Source organism: Pleuronectes platessa, chromosome 6 (genome assembly GCF_947347685.1).
Source record: "Pleuronectes platessa chromosome 6, fPlePla1.1, whole genome shotgun sequence".
Taxonomy (NCBI): Eukaryota; Metazoa; Chordata; class Actinopteri; order Pleuronectiformes; family Pleuronectidae; genus Pleuronectes; species Pleuronectes platessa.
In genome coordinates, this window is record NC_070631.1 from 516,509 (window position 1) to 535,264 (window position 18,756).

Here is an 18,756-nt window from a genome sequence, read left to right on the forward strand (position 1 = left end):
CTCCTGGGCTCTGCTTCACTCTGCAGCTACATCTCATCACTGCATCAGAAATAATATGGACTCCAGCAGCTCACAGGTATCAGGACAAATCAGAAGACATGAGATATTGATGAGGTAAAGTGATGAAGAAGCTCCTGACCAGTGTCTTCATCATGTCTGTGCATTGTGTTGTTATTGAGTGAGAAGCTGTTGAACCGATCTGCTTCCAGGCTTTGTGATGATGACCACACTGATGTTTGTGTGAAGCTGCTGCTCCATCAGTTCTCTGCTCTGAGCTTCCTCTTGTTGAGAGTTTTCCATCGGGGGGGGGGGGGGTTCACACTTCTTCCAGTTTGATCAGAACACACGACTCACAGAGTTCCTGTCTTTGTGATGGTGTCTCACAGACTTTACTGAGGTGGTGTTGGATCGGTTCATTGGTTCTCAGCAGTGTGTGAGTATCATTCATCTGTGTAAGAGCATCACACGACTCAAGATGCTCTATTTCTCATGTCCCCGGCTATTTGCATTGTGTGGTTCTGCATGTGATAGTAATGATACTAACAGAATGTGTGATGCTTTCAGATGAGACAGGATATACTGAGCTGTGAATCTACACAGTGTCTGAGTGTGGGCTCCAGTTGAAGAAGGAAACACTGAGTGGTTTGTTGGGACTAATAATAGTTGGTATCTAGACGCTTGTGTCAAGTACATGTGACGACTGCTTCCCTCTCTCCTCACTGATCCAGAGCAGCAGTCTGAGTGCTGGTCAGAGAGCAGCCACACCAACAAACTGCTTCTCACTCAGTTCCTCTGTCTGTGCTGAACTCTGGAGGAGGAGGTAGAGGTGAGGATGTGAGGAGGTAGAGGGGAGGAGGTAGAGGTGAGGAGGTAGAGGGGAGGAGGTAGAGGTGAGGATGTGAGGAGGTAGAGGTGAGGACATAGAGGTGAGGAGTTGGAGGGGAGGACGTAGAGGTGAGGATGTGAGGAGGTAGAGGTGAGGAGGATAGATGTGAGGTAGATAGAGGTGAGGATGTGAGGAGGTAGAGGTGAGGACGTAGAGGTGAGGATGTGAGGACGTAGAGGTGAGGAGGTAGATGTGAGAACGTAGAGGTGAGGATGTGAGGATGTAAAGGTGAGGAGGTAGAGGGGAGGACGTAGAGGTGAGGACGTAGATGTGAGTAGGTGAAGATGTGAGGAAGTAGAGGTGAGGAGGATAGAGGAGAGAAGGTAGAGGTGAGGATTTGAGGAGGTAGAGGTGAGGATGTGAGGAGGTAGAGGGGCGGACGTAGAGGTAAGGATGTGAGGAGTTAGAGGTGAGGATGTGAGGAGTTAGAGGTGAGGATGTGAGGAGGTAGAGCTGAGGAGGATAGAGGTGAGGATGTAGAGGGGAGGAGGTAGAGGTGAGGATGTGAGGAGGTAGAGGTGAGGATGTAGAGGTGAGGATGTAGAGGTGAGGAGGATAGGGCTGAGGATGTGAGGAGGTAGAGGTAAGGAGGATAGAGGTGAGGAGGATAGGACTGAGGATGTGAGGAAGTAGAGGTAAGGAGGATAGAGGTGAGGAGGTAGAGGTGAGGACGTAGATGTGAGGATGTAGAGGTGAGGATGTGAGGAGGTAGAGGGGCGGACGTAGAGGTAAGGATGTGAGGAGTTAGATGTGAGGAGGTAGAGCTGAGGAGGATAGAGGTGAGGAGGTAGAAGTGAGGATGTAGAGGGGAGGAGGTAGAGGTGAGGATGTGAGGAGGTAGAGGGGCGGACGTAGAGGTAAGGATGTGAGGAGTTAGATGTGAGGAGGTAGAGCTGAGGAGGATAGAGGTGAGGAGGTAGAAGTGAGGATGTAGAGGGGAGGAGGTAGAGGTGAGGATGTGAGGAGGTAGAGGTGAGGATGTAGAGGTGAGGAGGATAGAGCTGAGGATGTGAGGAGGTAGAGGTAAGGAGGATAGAGGTGAGGAGGATAGGACTGAGGATGTGAGGAAGTAGAGGTAAGGAGGATAGAGGTGAGGAGGTAGAGGTGAGGACGTAGATGTGAGGAGGTAGATGTGGTCATGTGACCTGTAGAGCGTTGATGTGGTCATGTGACCTCTAGAGCGTTGATGTGGTTATGTGACATGTACAGCGTTGATGTGGTCATGTGACATGTAGAGCGTTGATGTGGTCATGTGACATGTAGAGCGTTGATGTGGTCATGTGACATGTAGAGCGTTGATGTGGTCATGTGACCTGTAGAGCGTTGATGTGGTCATGTGACATGTAGAGCGTTGATGTGGTCATGTGACCTGTAGAGCGTTGATGTGGTGATGTGACCTCTAGAGCGTTGATGTGGTCATGTGACCTGTAGAGCGTTGATGTGATCATGTGACCTGTAGAGTGTTGATGTGGTCATGTGACCTCTAGAGCGTTGATGTTGTCATGTGACCTGTAGAGTGTTGATGTGGTCATTTGACCTCTAGAGCGTTGATGTGGTCATGTGACATGTAGAGCGTTGATGTGGTCATGTGACATGTAGAGCGTTGATGGGGTCATGTGACCTGTAGAGTGTTGATGTGGTCATGTGACATGTAGAGCGTTGATGTGGTCATGTGACCTGTAGAGTGTTGATGTGGTCATGTGACCTGTAGAGTGTTGATGTGGTCATGCGACATGTAGAGCATTGATGTGGTCATGTGACCTGTAGAGTGTTGATGTGGTCATGTGACCTCTAGAGCGTTGATGTGGTCATGTGACATGTAGAGCGTTGATGTGGTCATGTGACCTCTAGAGCGTTGATGTGGTCATGTGACATGTAGAGCGTTGATGTGGTCATGTGACCTGTAGAGTGTTGATGTGGTCATGTGACCTGTAGAGCGTTGATGTGGTCATGTGACCTGTAGAGCGTTGATGTGGTCATGTGACCTGTAGAGCGTTGATGTGGTCATGTGACCTGTAGAGCGTTGATGTGGTCATGTGACCTGTAGAGCGTTGATGTGGTCATGTGACCTGTAGAGCGTTGATGTGGTCATGTGACATGTAGAGCGTTGATGTGGTCATGTGACATGTAGAGCGTTGATGTGGTCATGTGACCTGTAGAGCGTTGATGTGGTCATGTGACCTCTAGAGCGTTGATGTGGTCATGTGACATGTAGAGCGTTGATGTGGTCATGTGACATGTAGAGCGTTGATGTGGTCATGTGACCTGTAGAGCGTTGATGTGGTCATGTGACCTGTAGAGCGTTGATGTGGTCATATGACATGTAGAGCGTTGATGTGGTCATGTGACCTGTAGAGCGTTGATGTGGTCATGTGACCTGTAGAGCGTTGATGTGGTCATGTGACCTGTAGAGCGTTGATGTGGTCATTTGACATGTAGAGCGTTGATGTGGTCATGTGACCTGTAGAGTGTTGATGTGGTCATTTGACATGTAGAGCGTTGATGTGGTCATGTGACATGTAGAGCGTTGATGTGGTCATGTGACCTGTAGAGCGTTGATGTGGTCATTTGACATGTAGAGCGTTGATGTGGTCATTTGACATGTAGAGCGTTGATGTGGTCATGTGACATGTAGAGCGTTGATGTGGTCATGTGACCTGTAGAGTGTTGATGTGGTCATTTGACATGTAGAGCGTTGATGTGGTCATGTGACATGTAGAGCGTTGATGTGGTCATGTGACATGTAGAGCGTTGATGTGGTCATGTGACCTGTAGAGCGTTGATGTGGTCATGTGACATGTAGAGCGTTGATGTGGTCATGTGACATGTAGAGTGTTGATGTGGTCAAGTGACATGTAGAGCGTTGATGTGGTCATGTGACATGTAGAGCGTTGATGTGGTCATGTGACATGTATAGCGTTGATGTGGTCATGTGACATGTAGAGTGTTGATGTGGTCATGTGACCTGTAGAGTGTTGATGTGGTCATGTGACCTGTAGAGTGTTGATGTGGTCATGTGACATGTAGAGCGTTGATGTGGTCATGTGACATGTAGAGTGTTGATGTGGTCATGTGACCTGTAGAGTGTTGATGTGGTCATGTGACATGTAGAGCGTTGATGTGGTCATGTGACATGTATAGCGTTGATGTGGTCATGTGACATGTAGAGCGTTGATGTGGTCATGTGACCTGTAGAGCGTTGATGTGGTCATGTGCCATGTAGAGTGTTGATGTGGTCATGTGACCTGTAGAGTGTTGATGTGGTCATGTGACCTGTAGAGCGTTGATGTGGTCATGTGACATGTAGAGCGTTGATGTGGTCATGTGACCTGCAGAGCGTTGATGTGGTCATGTGACCTGTAGAGTGTTGATGTGGTCATGCGACATGTAGAGCATTGATGTGGTCATGTGACCTGTAGAGTGTTGATGTGGTCATGTGACCTCTAGAGCGTTGATGTGGTCATGTGACATGTAGAGCGTTGATGTGGTCATGTGACCTCTAGAGCGTTGATGTGGTCATGTGACATGTAGAGCGTTGATGTGGTCATGTGACCTGTAGAGTGTTGATGTGGTCATGTGACCTCTAGAGCGTTGATGTGGTCATGTGACCTGTAGAGCGTTGATGTGGTCATGTGACCTGTAGAGCGTTGATGTGGTCATGTGACATGTAGAGCGTTGATGTGGTCATGTGACCTGTAGAGCGTTGATGTGGTCATGTGACCTCTAGAGCGTTGATGTGGTCATGTGACATGTAGAGCGTTGATGTGGTCATGTGACATGTAGAGCGTTGATGTGGTCATGTGACCAGTAGAGTGTTGATGTGGTCATGTGACCTCTAGAGCGTTGATGTGGTCATGTGACATGTAGAGCGTTGATGTGGTCATGTGACCTGTAGAGCGTGATGTGGTCATGTGACCTGTAGAGCGTTGATGTGGTCATGTGACCTGTAGAGCGTTGATGTGGTCATATGACATGTAGAGCGTTGATGTGGTCATGTGACCTGTAGAGCGTTGATGTGGTCATGTGACCTGTAGAGCGTTGATGTGGTCATGTGACCTGTAGAGCGTTGATGTGGTCATTTGACATGTAGAGCGTTGATGTGGTCATGTGACCTGTAGAGTGTTGATGTGGTCATTTGACATGTAGAGCGTTGATGTGGTCATGTGACATGTAGAGCGTTGATGTGGTCATGTGACCTGTAGAGCGTTGATGTGGTCATTTGACATGTAGAGCGTTGATGTGGTCATTTGACATGTAGAGCGTTGATGTGGTCATGTGACATGTAGAGCGTTGATGTGGTCATGTGACCTGTAGAGTGTTGATGTGGTCATTTGACATGTAGAGCGTTGATGTGGTCATGTGACATGTAGAGCGTTGATGTGGTCATGTGACATGTAGAGCGTTGATGTGGTCATGTGACCTGTAGAGCGTTGATGTGGTCATGTGACATGTAGAGCGTTGATGTGGTCATGTGACATGTAGAGTGTTGATGTGGTCAAGTGACATGTAGAGCGTTGATGTGGTCATGTGACATTTAGAGCGTTGATGTGGTCATGTGACATGTATAGCGTTGATGTGGTCATGTGACCTGTAGAGTGTTGATGTGGTCATGTGACCTGTAGAGTGTTGATGTGGTCATGTGACCTGTAGAGTGTTGATGTGGTCATGTGACATGTAGAGCGTTGATGTGGTCATGTGACATGTAGAGTGTTGATGTGGTCATGTGACCTGTAGAGTGTTGATGTGGTCATGTGACATGTAGAGCGTTGATGTGGTCATGTGACATGTATAGCGTTGATGTGGTCATGTGACATGTAGAGCGTTGATGTGGTCATGTGACCTGTAGAGCGTTGATGTGGTCATGTGCCATGTAGAGTGTTGATGTGGTCATGTGACCTGTAGAGTGTTGATGTGGTCATGTGACCTGTAGAGCGTTGATGTGGTCATGTGACATGTAGAGCGTTGATGTGGTCATGTGACCTGCAGAGCGTTGATGTGGTCATGTGACATGTAGAGCGTTGATGTGGTCATATGCCATGTAGAGTGTTGATGTGGTCATGTGACCTGTAGAGCGTTGATGTGGTCATTTGACATGTAGAGCGTTGATGTGGTCATGTGACATGTAGAGCGTTGATGTGGTCATGTGACATGTAGAGCGTTGATGTGGTCATGTGCCATGTAGAGTGTTGATGTGGTCATGTGACCTGTAGAGTGTTGATGTGGTCATGTGACCTGTAGAGCGTTGATGTGGTCATGTGACATGTAGAGCGTTGATGTGGTCATGTGACCTGCAGAGCGTTGATGTGGTCATGTGACATGTAGAGCGTTGATGTGGTCATGTGCCATGTAGAGTGTTGATGTGGTCATGTGACCTGTAGAGCGTTGATGTGGTCATGTGACCTGCAGAGCGTTGATGTGGTCATGTGACATGTAGAGCGTTGATGTGGTCATGTGCCATGTAGAGTGTTGATGTGGTCATGTGATTTGTAGAGTGTTGATGTGGTCATGTGACATGTAGAGTGTTAATGTGGTCTTGTGACATGTAGAGTGTTAATGTGGTCATGTGACCTGTAGAGTGTTAATGTGGTCATGTGACATGTAGAGTGTTAATGTGGTCATGTGACCTGCAGAGCGTTGATGTGGTCATGTGACCTGTAGAGCGTTGATGTGGTCATGTGACCTGCAGAGCGTTGATGTGGTCATGTGACCTGTAGAGTGTTAATGTGGTCATGTGACCTGTAGAGTGTTGATGTGGTCATGTGACCTGTAGAGCGTTGATGTGGTCATGTGACATGTAGAGCGTTGATGTGGTCATGTGACATGTAGAGCGTTGATGTGGTCATGTGACCTGCAGAGCGTTGATGTGGTCATGTGACCTGTAGAGTGTTAATGTGGTCATGTGACCTGTAGAGTGTTAATGTGGTCATGTGACATGTAGAGTGTTAATGTGGTCTTGTGACATGTAGAGTGTTAATGTGGTCATGTGACCTGTAGAGTGTTAATGTGGTCATGTGACATGTAGAGTGTTAATGTGGCCATGTGACCTGCAGAGCGTTGATGTGGTCATGTGACCTGTAGAGCGTTGATGTGGTCATGTGACCTGCAGAGCGTTGATGTGGTCATGTGACCTGTAGAGTGTTAATGTGGTCATGTGACCTGTAGAGTGTTGATGTGGTCATGTGACCTGTAGAGCGTTGATGTGGTCATGTGACATGTAGAGCGTTGATGTGGTCATGTGACATGTAGAGCGTTGATGTGGTCATGTGACCTGCAGAGCGTTGATGTGGTCATGTGACCTGTAGAGCGTTGATGTGGTCATGTGACCTGTAGAGTGTTAATGTGGTCATGTGACCTGTAGAGCGTTGATGTGGTCATGTGACCTGTAGAGTGTTAATGTGGTCATGTGACCTGTAGAGTGTTAATGTGGTCATGTGACCTGTAGAGTGTTGATGTGGTCATGTGACATGTAGAGCGTTGATGTGGTCATGTGACCTGTAGAGCGTTGATGTGGTCATGTGACCTGTAGAGCGTTGATGTGGTCATGTGACATGTAGAGTGTTGATGTGGTCATGTGACCTGTAGAGTGTTGATGTGTTCATGTGACATGTAGAGCGTTGATGTGGTCATGTGACATGTAGAGCGTTGATGTGGTCATGTGACATGTAGAGCGTTGATGTGGTCATGTGACATAGAGTGTTGATGTGGTCAAGTGACATGTAGAGCGTTGATGTGGTCATGTGACATGTAGAGCGTTGATGTGGTCATGTGACCTGTAGAGCGTTGATGTGGTCATGTGACCTGTAGAGTGTTAATGTGGTCATGTGACCTGTAGAGTGTTAATGTGGTCATGTGACCTGTAGAGTGTTGATGTGGTCATGTGACATGTAGAGCGTTGATGTGGTCATGTGACCTGTAGAGCGTTGATGTGGTCATGTGACCTGTAGAGCGTTGATGTGGTCATGTGACCTGTAGAGCGTTGATGTGGTCATGTGACCTGTAGAGTGTTAATGTGGTCATGTGACCTGTAGAGTGTTAATGTGGTCATGTGACCTGTAGAGTGTTGATGTGGTCATGTGACCTGTAGAGCGTTGATGTGGTCATGTGACCTGTAGAGTGTTAATGTGGTCATGTGACCTGTAGAGTGTTAATGTGGTCATGTGACCTGTAGAGTGTTGATGTGGTCATGTGACATGTAGAGCGTTGATGTGGTCATGTGACCTGTAGAGCGTTGATGTGGTCATGTGACCTGTAGAGCGTTGATGTGGTCATGTGACATGTAGAGTTTTGATGTGGTCATGTGACCTGTAGAGTGTTGATGTGTTCATGTGACATGTAGAGCGTTGATGTGGTCATGTGACATGTAGAGCGTTGATGTGGTCATGTGACATGTAGAGCGTTGATGTGGTCATGTGACATAGAGTGTTGATGTGGTCAAGTGACATGTAGAGCGTTGATGTGGTCATGTGACATGTAGAGCGTTGATGTGGTCATGTGACCTGTAGAGTGTTGATGTGGTCATTTGACATGTAGAGCGTTGATGTGGTCATGTGACATGTAGAGCGTTGATGTGGTCATGTGACATGTAGAGCGTTGATGTGGTCATGTGACCTGTAGAGCGTTGATGTGGTCATGTGACCTGTAGAGCGTTGATGTGGTCATGTGACCTGTAGAGCGTTGATGTGGTCATGTGACATGTAGAGCGTTGATGTGGTCATGTGACCTGTAGAGCGTTGATGTGGTCATGTGACCTGTAGAGCGTTGATGTGGTCATGTGACCTGTAGAGCGTTGATGTGGTCATGTGACCTGTAGAGTGTTGATGTGGTCATGTGACATGTAGAGCGTTGATGTGGTCATGTGACCTGTAGAGCGTTGATGTGGTCATGTGACCTGTAGAGCGTTGATGTGGTCATGTGACCTGTAGAGCGTTGATGTGGTCATGTGACCTGTAGAGCGTTGATGTGGTCATTTGACATGTAGAGCGTTGATGTGGTCATGTGACATGTAGAGCGTTGATGTGGTCATGTGACATGTAGAGTGTTGATGTGGTCATGTGACCTGTAGAGCGTTGATGTGGTCATGTGACATGTAGAGCGTTGATGTGGTCATGTGACCTGCAGAGCGTTGATGTGGTCATGTGACATGTAGAGCGTTGATGTGGTCATGTGACCTGTAGAGTGTTGATGTGGTCATGTGACATGTAGAGCGTTGATGTGGTCATGTGACCTGTAGAGCGTTGATGTGGTCATGTGACCTGTAGAGCGTTGATGTGGTCATGTGACCTGTAGAGCGTTGATGTGGTCATGTGACCTGTAGAGTGTTAATGTGGTCATGTGACCTGTAGAGTGTTGATGTGGTCATGTGACCTGTAGAGCGTTGATGTGGTCATGTGACCTGTAGAGTGTTAATGTGGTCATGTGACCTGTAGAGTGTTAATGTGGTCATGTGACCTGTAGAGTGTTGATGTGGTCATGTGACCTGTAGAGTGTTAATGTGGTCATGTGACCTGTAGAGTGTTGATGTGGTCATGTGACATGTAGAGCGTTGATGTGGTCATGTGACCTGTAGAGCGTTGATGTGGTCATGTGACCTGTAGAGCGTTGATGTGGTCATGTGACATGTAGAGTTTTGATGTGGTCATGTGACCTGTAGAGTGTTGATGTGTTCATGTGACATGTAGAGCGTTGATGTGGTCATGTGACATGTAGAGCGTTGATGTGGTCATGTGACATGTAGAGCGTTGATGTGGTCATGTGACATAGAGTGTTGATGTGGTCAAGTGACATGTAGAGCGTTGATGTGGTCATGTGACATGTAGAGCGTTGATGTGGTCATGTGACCTGTAGAGTGTTGATGTGGTCATTTGACATGTAGAGCGTTGATGTGGTCATGTGACATGTAGAGCGTTGATGTGGTCATGTGACATGTAGAGCGTTGATGTGGTCATGTGACCTGTAGAGCGTTGATGTGGTCATGTGACCTGTAGAGCGTTGATGTGGTCATGTGACCTGTAGAGCGTTGATGTGGTCATGTGACATGTAGAGCGTTGATGTGGTCATGTGACCTGTAGAGCGTTGATGTGGTCATGTGACCTGTAGAGCGTTGATGTGGTCATGTGACCTGTAGAGCGTTGATGTGGTCATGTGACCTGTAGAGTGTTGATGTGGTCATGTGACATGTAGAGCGTTGATGTGGTCATGTGACCTGTAGAGCGTTGATGTGGTCATGTGACCTGTAGAGCGTTGATGTGGTCATGTGACCTGTAGAGCGTTGATGTGGTCATGTGACCTGTAGAGCGTTGATGTGGTCATTTGACATGTAGAGCGTTGATGTGGTCATGTGACATGTAGAGCGTTGATGTGGTCATGTGACATGTAGAGTGTTGATGTGGTCATGTGACCTGTAGAGCGTTGATGTGGTCATGTGACATGTAGAGCGTTGATGTGGTCATGTGACCTGCAGAGCGTTGATGTGGTCATGTGACATGTAGAGCGTTGATGTGGTCATGTGCCATGTAGAGTGTTGATGTGGTCATGTGACCTGTAGAGCGTTGATGTGGTCATGTGACCTGTAGAGTGTTAATGTGGTCATGTGACATGTAGAGCGTTGATGTGGTCATGTGACCTGTAGAGTGTTAATGTGGTCATGTGACCTGTAGAGTGTTAATGTGGTCATGTGACCTGTAGAGTGTTGATGTGGTCATGTGACATGTAGAGCGTTGATGTGGTCATGTGACCTGTAGAGCGTTGATGTGGTCATGTGACCTGTAGAGCGTTGATGTGGTCATGTGACATGTAGAGTGTTGATGTGGTCATGTGACCTGTAGAGTGTTGATGTGTTCATGTGACATGTAGAGCGTTGATGTGGTCATGTGACATGTAGAGCGTTGATGTGGTCATGTGACATGTAGAGCGTTGATGTGGTCATGTGACATAGAGTGTTGATGTGGTCAAGTGACATGTAGAGCGTTGATGTGGTCATGTGACATGTAGAGCGTTGATGTGGTCATGTGACCTGTAGAGCGTTGATGTGGTCATGTGACCTGTAGAGTGTTAATGTGGTCATGTGACCTGTAGAGTGTTAATGTGGTCATGTGACCTGTAGAGTGTTGATGTGGTCATGTGACATGTAGAGCGTTGATGTGGTCATGTGACCTGTAGAGCGTTGATGTGGTCATGTGACCTGTAGAGCGTTGATGTGGTCATGTGACCTGTAGAGTGTTAATGTGGTCATGTGACCTGTAGAGTGTTAATGTGGTCATGTGACCTGTAGAGTGTTGATGTGGTCATGTGACCTGTAGAGCGTTGATGTGGTCATGTGACCTGTAGAGTGTTAATGTGGTCATGTGACCTGTAGAGTGTTAATGTGGTCATGTGACCTGTAGAGTGTTGATGTGGTCATGTGACATGTAGAGCGTTGATGTGGTCATGTGACCTGTAGAGCGTTGATGTGGTCATGTGACCTGTAGAGCGTTGATGTGGTCATGTGACATGTAGAGTGTTGATGTGGTCATGTGACCTGTAGAGTGTTGATGTGTTCATGTGACATGTAGAGCGTTGATGTGGTCATGTGACATGTAGAGCGTTGATGTGGTCATGTGACATGTAGAGCGTTGATGTGGTCATGTGACATAGAGTGTTGATGTGGTCAAGTGACATGTAGAGCGTTGATGTGGTCATGTGACATGTAGAGCGTTGATGTGGTCATGTGACCTGTAGAGTGTTGATGTGGTCATTTGACATGTAGAGCGTTGATGTGGTCATGTGACATGTAGAGCGTTGATGTGGTCATGTGACATGTAGAGCGTTGATGTGGTCATGTGACCTGTAGAGCGTTGATGTGGTCATGTGACCTGTAGAGCGTTGATGTGGTCATGTGACCTGTAGAGCGTTGATGTGGTCATGTGACATGTAGAGCGTTGATGTGGTCATGTGACCTGTAGAGCGTTGATGTGGTCATGTGACCTGTAGAGCGTTGATGTGGTCATGTGACCTGTAGAGCGTTGATGTGGTCATGTGACCTGTAGAGCGTTGATGTGGTCATGTGACCTGTAGAGTGTTGATGTGGTCATGTGACATGTAGAGCGTTGATGTGGTCATGTGACCTGTAGAGCGTTGATGTGGTCATGTGACCTGTAGAGCGTTGATGTGGTCATGTGACCTGTAGAGCGTTGATGTGGTCATGTGACCTGTAGAGCGTTGATGTGGTCATTTGACATGTAGAGCGTTGATGTGGTCATGTGACATGTAGAGCGTTGATGTGGTCATGTGACATGTAGAGCGTTGATGTGGTCATGTGACATGTAGAGCGTTGATGTGGTCATGTGACCTGCAGAGCGTTGATGTGGTCATGTGACATGTAGAGCGTTGATGTGGTCATGTGCCATGTAGAGTGTTGATGTGGTCATGTGACCTGTAGAGCGTTGATGTGGTCATGTGACCTGTAGAGTGTTAATGTGGTCATGTGACATGTAGAGTGTTAATGTGGTCATGTGACATGTAGAGTGTTAATGTGGTCATGTGACCTGTAGAGTGTTAATGTGTTCATGTGACATGTAGAGTGTTAATGTGGTCATGTGACCTGTAGAGTGTTAATGTGGTCATGTGACATGTAGAGCGTTGATGTGGTCATGTGACCTCTAGAGTGTTAATGTGGTCATGTGACCTGTAGAGTGTTAATGTGGTCATGTGACCTCTAGAGTGTTAATGTGGTCATGTGACATGTAGAGCGTTGATGTGGTCATGTGACCTCTAGAGTGTTAATGTGGTCATGTGACATGTAGAGTGTTAATGTGGTCATGTGACATGTAGAGTGTTAATGTGGTCATGTGACATGTAGAGTGTTAATGTGGTCATGTGACCTGTAGAGTGTTAATGTGTTCATGTGACATGTAGAGTGTTAATGTGGTCATGTGACCTGTAGAGTGTTAATGTGGTCATGTGACCTGTAGAGTGTTAATGTGGTCATGTGACCTGTAGAGTGTTAATGTGGTCATGTGACATGTAGAGTGTTTATGTGGTCATGTGACCTGTAGAGCGTTGATGTGGTCATGTGACATGTAGAGCGTTGATGTGGTCATGTGACCTGCAGAGCGTTGATGTGGTCATGTGACATGTAGAGCGTTGATGTGGTCATGTGACCTGTAGAGTGTTAATGTGGTCATGTGACCTGTAGAGTGTTAATGTGGTCATGTGACCTGTAGAGTGTTGATGTGGTCATGTGACATGTAGAGCGTTGATGTGGTCATGTGACCTGTAGAGCGTTGATGTGGTCATGTGACCTGTAGAGCGTTGATGTGGTCATGTGACATGTAGAGTTTTGATGTGGTCATGTGACCTGTAGAGTGTTGATGTGTTCATGTGACATGTAGAGCGTTGATGTGGTCATGTGACATGTAGAGCGTTGATGTGGTCATGTGACATGTAGAGCGTTGATGTGGTCATGTGACATAGAGTGTTGATGTGGTCAAGTGACATGTAGAGCGTTGATGTGGTCATGTGACATGTAGAGCGTTGATGTGGTCATGTGACCTGTAGAGTGTTGATGTGGTCATTTGACATGTAGAGCGTTGATGTGGTCATGTGACATGTAGAGCGTTGATGTGGTCATGTGACATGTAGAGCGTTGATGTGGTCATGTGACATGTAGAGCGTTGATGTGGTCATGTGACCTGTAGAGTGTTAATGTGGTCATGTGACCTGTAGAGTGTTAATGTGGTCATGTGACCTGTAGAGTGTTGATGTGGTCATGTGACATGTAGAGCGTTGATGTGGTCATGTGACCTGTAGAGCGTTGATGTGGTCATGTGACCTGTAGAGCGTTGATGTGGTCATGTGACATGTAGAGTTTTGATGTGGTCATGTGACCTGTAGAGTGTTGATGTGTTCATGTGACATGTAGAGCGTTGATGTGGTCATGTGACATGTAGAGCGTTGATGTGGTCATGTGACATGTAGAGCGTTGATGTGGTCATGTGACATAGAGTGTTGATGTGGTCAAGTGACATGTAGAGCGTTGATGTGGTCATGTGACATGTAGAGCGTTGATGTGGTCATGTGACCTGTAGAGTGTTGATGTGGTCATTTGACATGTAGAGCGTTGATGTGGTCATGTGACATGTAGAGCGTTGATGTGGTCATGTGACATGTAGAGCGTTGATGTGGTCATGTGACCTGTAGAGCGTTGATGTGGTCATGTGACCTGTAGAGCGTTGATGTGGTCATGTGACCTGTAGAGCGTTGATGTGGTCATGTGACATGTAGAGCGTTGATGTGGTCATGTGACCTGTAGAGCGTTGATGTGGTCATGTGACCTGTAGAGCGTTGATGTGGTCATGTGACCTGTAGAGCGTTGATGTGGTCATGTGACCTGTAGAGTGTTGATGTGGTCATGTGACATGTAGAGCGTTGATGTGGTCATGTGACCTGTAGAGCGTTGATGTGGTCATGTGACCTGTAGAGCGTTGATGTGGTCATGTGACCTGTAGAGCGTTGATGTGGTCATGTGACCTGTAGAGCGTTGATGTGGTCATTTGACATGTAGAGCGTTGATGTGGTCATGTGACATGTAGAGCGTTGATGTGGTCATGTGACATGTAGAGTGTTGATGTGGTCATGTGACCTGTAGAGCGTTGATGTGGTCATGTGACATGTAGAGCGTTGATGTGGTCATGTGACCTGCAGAGCGTTGATGTGGTCATGTGACATGTAGAGCGTTGATGTGGTCATGTGCCATGTAGAGTGTTGATGTGGTCATGTGACCTGTAGAGCGTTGATGTGGTCATGTGACCTGTAGAGTGTTAATGTGGTCATGTGACATGTAGAGCGTTGATGTGGTCATGTGACCTGTAGAGTGTTAATGTGGTCATGTGACCTGTAGAGTGTTAATGTGGTCATGTGACCTGTAGAGTGTTGATGTGGTCATGTGACATCTAGAGCGTTGATGTGGTCATGTGACCTGTAGAGCGTTGATGTGGTCATGTGACCTGTAGAGCGTTGATGTGGTCATGTGACATGTAGAGTGTTGATGTGGTCATGTGACCTGTAGAGTGTTGATGTGTTCATGTGACATGTAGAGCGTTGATGTGGTCATGTGACATGTAGAGCGTTGATGTGGTCATGTGACATGTAGAGCGTTGATGTGGTCATGTGACATAGAGTGTTGATGTGGTCAAGTGACATGTAGAGCGTTGATGTGGTCATGTGACATGTAGAGCGTTGATGTGGTCATGTGACCTGTAGAGCGTTGATGTGGTCATGTGACCTGTAGAGTGTTAATGTGGTCATGTGACCTGTAGAGTGTTAATGTGGTCATGTGACCTGTAGAGTGTTGATGTGGTCATGTGACATGTAGAGCGTTGATGTGGTCATGTGACCTGTAGAGCGTTGATGTGGTCATGTGACCTGTAGAGCGTTGATGTGGTCATGTGACCTGTAGAGTGTTAATGTGGTCATGTGACCTGTAGAGTGTTAATGTGGTCATGTGACCTGTAGAGTGTTGATGTGGTCATGTGACCTGTAGAGCGTTGATGTGGTCATGTGACCTGTAGAGTGTTAATGTGGTCATGTGACCTGTAGAGTGTTAATGTGGTCATGTGACCTGTAGAGTGTTGATGTGGTCATGTGACATGTAGAGCGTTGATGTGGTCATGTGACCTGTAGAGCGTTGATGTGGTCATGTGACCTGTAGAGCGTTGATGTGGTCATGTGACATGTAGAGTGTTGATGTGGTCATGTGACCTGTAGAGTGTTGATGTGTTCATGTGACATGTAGAGCGTTGATGTGGTCATGTGACCTGTAGAGCGTTGATGTGGTCATGTGACCTGCAGAGCGTTGATGTGGTCATGTGACCTGCAGAGCGTTGATGTGGTCATGTGCCATGTAGAGTGTTGATGTGGTCATGTGATTTGTAGAGTGTTGATGTGGTCATGTGACCTGCAGAGCGTTGATGTGGTCATGTGACCTGTAGAGTGTTAATGTGGTCATGTGACATGTAGAGTGTTAATGTGGTCTTGTGACATGTAGAGTGTTAATGTGGTCATGTGACCTGTAGAGTGTTAATGTGGTCATGTGACATGTAGAGTGTTAATGTGGTCTTGTGACATGTAGAGTGTTGATGTGGTCATGTGACCTGCAGAGCGTTGATGTGGTCATGTGACCTGTAGAGCGTTGATGTGGTCATGTGACCTGCAGAGCGTTGATGTGGTCATGTGACCTGTAGAGTGTTAATGTGGTCATGTGACCTGTAGAGTGTTGATGTGGTCATGTGACCTGTAGAGCGTTGATGTGGTCATGTGACATGTAGAGCGTTGATGTGGTCATGTGACATGTAGAGCGTTGATGTGGTCATGTGACCTGCAGAGCGTTGATGTGGTCATGTGACCTGTAGAGTGTTAATGTGGTCATGTGACCTGTAGAGTGTTAATGTGGTCATGTGACCTGTAGAGTGTTAATGTGGTCATGTGACATGTAGAGCGTTGATGTGGTCATGTGACCTGCAGAGCGTTGATGTGGTCATGTGACCTGTAGAGTGTTAATGTGGTCATGTGACCTGTAGAGTGTTGATGTGGTCATGTGACATGTAGAGCGTTGATGTGGTCATGTGACATGTAGAGCGTTGATGTGGTCATGTGACATGTAGAGCGTTGATGTGGTCATGTGACATGTAGAGCGTTGATGTGGTCATGTGACATGTAGAGCGTTGATGTGGTCATGTGACATAGAGTGTTGATGTGGTCAAGTGACATGTAGAGCGTTGATGTGGTCATGTGACATGTAGAGCGTTGATGTGGTCATGTGACCTGTAGAGTGTTGATGTGGTCATTTGACATGTAGAGCGTTGATGTGGTCATGTGACATGTAGAGCGTTGATGTGGTCATGTGACATGTAGAGCGTTGATGTGGTCATGTGACCTGTAGAGCGTTGATGTGGTCATGTGACCTGTAGAGCGTTGATGTGGTCATGTGACCTGTAGAGCGTTGATGTGGTCATGTGACATGTAGAGCGTTGATGTGGTCATGTGACCTGTAGAGCGTTGATGTGGTCATGTGACCTGTAGAGCGTTGATGTGGTCATGTGACCTGTAGAGCGTTGATGTGGTCATGTGACCTGTAGAGCGTTGATGTGGTCATGTGACCTGTAGAGTGTTGATGTGGTCATGTGACATGTAGAGCGTTGATGTGGTCATGTGACCTGTAGAGCGTTGATGTGGTCATGTGACCTGTAGAGCGTTGATGTGGTCATGTGACCTGTAGAGCGTTGATGTGGTCATGTGACCTGTAGAGCGTTGATGTGGTCATTTGACATGTAGAGCGTTGATGTGGTCATGTGACATGTAGAGCGTTGATGTGGTCATGTGACATGTAGAGCGTTGATGTGGTCATGTGACATGTAGAGCGTTGATGTGGTCATGTGACCTGCAGAGCGTTGATGTGGTCATGTGACATGTAGAGCGTTGATGTGGTCATGTGCCATGTAGAGTGTTGATGTGGTCATGTGACCTGTAGAGCGTTGATGTGGTCATGTGACCTGTAGAGTGTTAATGTGGTCATGTGACATGTAGAGTGTTAATGTGGTCATGTGACATGTAGAGTGTTAATGTGGTCATGTGACCTGTAGAGTGTTAATGTGTTCATGTGACATGTAGAGTGTTAATGTGGTCATGTGACCTGTAGAGTGTTAATGTGGTCATGTGACATGTAGAGCGTTGATGTGGTCATGTGACCTCTAGAGTGTTAATGTGGTCATGTGACCTGTAGAGTGTTAATGTGGTCATGTGACCTCTAGAGTGTTAATGTGGTCATGTGACATGTAGAGCGTTGATGTGGTCATGTGACCTCTAGAGTGTTAATGTGGTCATGTGACATGTAGAGTGTTAATGTGGTCATGTGACATGTAGAGTGTTAATGTGGTCATGTGACATGTAGAGTGTTAATGTGGTCATGTGACCTGTAGAGTGTTAATGTGTTCATGTGACATGTAGAGTGTTAATGTGGTCATGTGACCTGTAGAGTGTTAATGTGGTCATGTGACCTGTAGAGTGTTAATGTGGTCATGTGACCTGTAGAGTGTTAATGTGGTCATGTGACATGTAGAGTGTTTATGTGGTCATGTGACCTGTAGAGCGTTGATGTGGTCATGTGACATGTAGAGCGTTGATGTGGTCATGTGACCTGCAGAGCGTTGATGTGGTCATGTGACATGTAGAGCGTTGATGTGGTCATGTGACCTGTAGAGTGTTAATGTGGTCATGTGACCTGTAGAGTGTTAATGTGGTCATGTGACCTGTAGAGTGTTGATGTGGTCATGTGACATGTAGAGCGTTGATGTGGTCATGTGACCTGTAGAGCGTTGATGTGGTCATGTGACCTGTAGAGCGTTGATGTGGTCATGTGACATGTAGAGTTTTGATGTGGTCATGTGACCTGTAGAGTGTTGATGTGTTCATGTGACATGTAGAGCGTTGATGTGGTCATGTGACATGTAGAGCGTTGATGTGGTCATGTGACATGTAGAGCGTTGATGTGGTCATGTGACATAGAGTGTTGATGTGGTCAAGTGACATGTAGAGCGTTGATGTGGTCATGTGACATGTAGAGCGTTGATGTGGTCATGTGACCTGTAGAGTGTTGATGTGGTCATTTGACATGTAGAGCGTTGATGTGGTCATGTGACATGTAGAGCGTTGATGTGGTCATGTGACATGTAGAGCGTTGATGTGGTCATGTGACATGTAGAGCGTTGATGTGGTCATGTGACCTGTAGAGTGTTAATGTGGTCATGTGACCTGTAGAGTGTTAATGTGGTCATGTGACCTGTAGAGTGTTGATGTGGTCATGTGACATGTAGAGCGTTGATGTGGTCATGTGACCT

General features: G+C 46.9%; 1 protein-coding gene across 1 annotated transcript in view; it reads left to right on the plus strand.

Moving 5' to 3' along the window:
* Positions 1-331: 331 nt before the first annotated feature.
* The window catches only part of LOC128441978 (COMM domain-containing protein 7), a 49,187-nt gene continuing 30,762 nt past the window's right edge, over positions 332-18,756 (plus strand). The window contains exon 1 of the mRNA XM_053424125.1: positions 332-433. The gene's annotated coding sequence lies outside the window, so the exon portion shown is untranslated. The remainder of the gene's footprint in view (positions 434-18,756) is intronic.